Source organism: Nyctereutes procyonoides, unplaced genomic scaffold (genome assembly GCF_905146905.1).
Source record: "Nyctereutes procyonoides isolate TBG_1078 unplaced genomic scaffold, NYPRO_anot_genome, whole genome shotgun sequence".
Taxonomy (NCBI): domain Eukaryota; kingdom Metazoa; phylum Chordata; class Mammalia; order Carnivora; family Canidae; genus Nyctereutes; species Nyctereutes procyonoides.
The window spans coordinates 34,949,893-34,952,586 of NW_026575133.1; the positions used below are offsets into that span (position 1 = coordinate 34,949,893).

Below are 2,694 nucleotides of genomic sequence, written 5' to 3' on the forward strand. Positions count from 1 at the left end.
TCACATGGCCATGTGTTTCTGGCCCAGCCTCCACACAGCCTCCTTCACATCATTGTTTCACAGACGTAGATGAGGGGATTGAGCATTGGGATGACCAGCGTGTAGAAGACAGAGACCACCTTGCCCTGCTCCATGGACTCAATTGCTCCTGGCTAGGCATATATGACAAAGACGGTCCCAAAAAAGATGGTCACTGCAGTCATGTGGGAGCCGCAGGTGGAGAAGACCTTGCATCTCCCAACTCCTGAGCCCATCCTCAGGACGGTCACTATTATGTAACCATAGGAGATGAGGACCACAAATGTCACACCCACAATCATGAGCCCACAGATGCCAAACAAGAGAAGTTAATTGATGGCCATGTTGCCACAGGCAATCTGGAGCAGGGGGGGCACATCACAGAAGAAGTGGTTGATGCGGTTGGAGCTGCAGAATGGGAGGTGGAATGTGAAGCTGGTCTGCACAACAGAGTTGGAGCAGCCTCTACAGTAGGCGCCCAGCACCAGGCAAGTGTAGGCAGACTGGCACATGGTGCTGGGGTAGCGCAAGGGGCTATAGATGACCATGAAGTGCTCGTAGAACATAACACCCAGGAGGAAGCATTCAGTGGTGGCCAACAGGATAAAAAGAAAAACTGGGTGGCACATCCTGCAAAGGTGATGACTTTGGATGAGGAGAAGAAGTTGGCCAGTGCATTGGGGGCAATCACAGATGAGTAGCACAAGTCCACGAAGGAGAGGTTCTTGAGGAAGAAGTACATTGGGGAGTGCAGGCGGGCATCCAGGGTGATAAAGATGATCATGAGGAAGTTGCCCAGTATAGGCACCATGTACAGGGCCAAGAGCACAGTGAAGAGCATGGCCTGGGTCTCCAGACCACCCCTAAATCCCTCTAGTACAAAATCTTGAAAGTGGATCATGGAGCTGTTTCTTTACTGTGGGATGGCTTGAGCCTCAGTCCTCACCAGGGAATTACCCCTCCAGTATAGGCAGTTTAAGTGGGGTCAAGCTAAACATCCTGCTGAAGACTATTTTGAAAAGATAAATACTGAAAAAAAGCTGATTGAAGGTATAAGAGAGTTACTGGATTGCGGAAGATTTAAAACAAATTTAAATATAAAAAACAGGCATAAGAATTTCAGTATGAGAATTTCTTTTTCCCTTGAGATGTTAGCCAATTTTGAAGATGAATCTTAGAGGCTAGGTGGCTAACCAGTGAGGTTTTGCCTGTCTTGCAGAGCTAATGCTGACTCTCTTTGGTCATAGCGTCCAACCATGATACATCATAGGAGTGAGATAAATCAGGAATAGCTATGCAGCCAAGCTTCTAACCATTTCAATCAAGCAAGCATATTACGATGTGATCTGAGTGCCAGTGCCCCTCACACCTTGCAAAACTAAATATATCTAAAGAGGAAGGCACATTATCCTGGACTGCAGTTGTTATCTATAAAAGCTCTGTGTAAATAATGCCAGACAGAATTTTATGATTGAGGAGTTCCTGCAAAGTGAATTAAAATATCATAAACAATAGAAAATACAAATAGCTTTCAGTTTTTGGAGTTAACACACATAAACTTTATTTTTAAATTTTATTATCTTTATAAGTATTTTTCAAAATATTTAATTTATTTATTCATGAGAGACACAAAGAGAGAGGCAGAGACATAGGCAGAGCGAGAAGAAGGCTTCATGCAGGGAGCCTGCCATAGGACTCCATCCAAGGTCACCAGGATCACGCACGTGGCTGAAGGTGGCACCAAACCACTGAGCGACCAGGGCTTCCCCCACAAATAAACTTTAAATGGAAGTTATTATGTATGGAGGATAAAGATGAGAGTAAGAAACTTAGCAGAAATGTAAAGTAATCAAGAGAATAATATCTAACTTTCTACAAGTATAGTGGCTACATTAGAAACTCAATGAAAGAATTTTACAGATTAGATAGAGCTAGAAAGAAAGTTTGTGAACTGGAATACAGAGCAGTAGAAAATATTCAGAATCAAGTTTTGAGAAGCAAAAGGATAGAAAAATAAGAAATGAGGGTTAGGGACAAAAGATGTAGGGACATCCCTGCTATGAGTTCCTGAAGAAGGTTTAAAGAGATAAAAAGGCTGAATCAGTGCTTGAAGAGAGAATGGCTACTTATTATCTCAAGCCAATGAAAGAAATTATTCTAAAGATTCATTAAACCTACCAAATCAAAGCAGGATTTATCCAAAGAATACAACACTTGAACATATGATAGTAAAAATATTTAGAACCAAGAGAAAAAGACAAATATAAAAACAGCCTGACAGAGAACATGTAGTCACTTCAAGGGTGGATAAGTGGCACAGTCGGGTAGGCCTCTGACTCCTGGTTTTGACTCCGGTTGTGATCTCAGAGTTGTGAGATTGGGCTCCATTTTAGGCCCACATTCAGCGCACAGTCTGCTTGAAACACTGTCCCTCTGCCACTGCCCTTCCTCCCCTAAAATAAATAAATCCATCTTAAAAAGAAGACATATTCACCTCAAAGTATCAACTTTAGAAGTCAGAGTGGCAATTGGCTTATCAGACTAAAAATAATGGAAGCCAGATTAAAAGGAAATATATTTTCCTTTCTTCAAAGAAAATAATTACCAACCAGAATTCGTCCAAAAGGTCTTTCAGAACACAAAAGGAATGTAGAAATAATAGTTTAAGACTTCAAT

The 2,694-nt window shown here is 41.9% G+C and overlaps 1 pseudogene; it reads right to left on the reverse strand.

Moving 5' to 3' along the window:
- LOC129523159 (olfactory receptor 12-like) lies at positions 1–919 on the reverse strand (annotated as a pseudogene).
- Between the last annotated feature and the right edge of the window lie 1,775 nt (positions 920–2,694).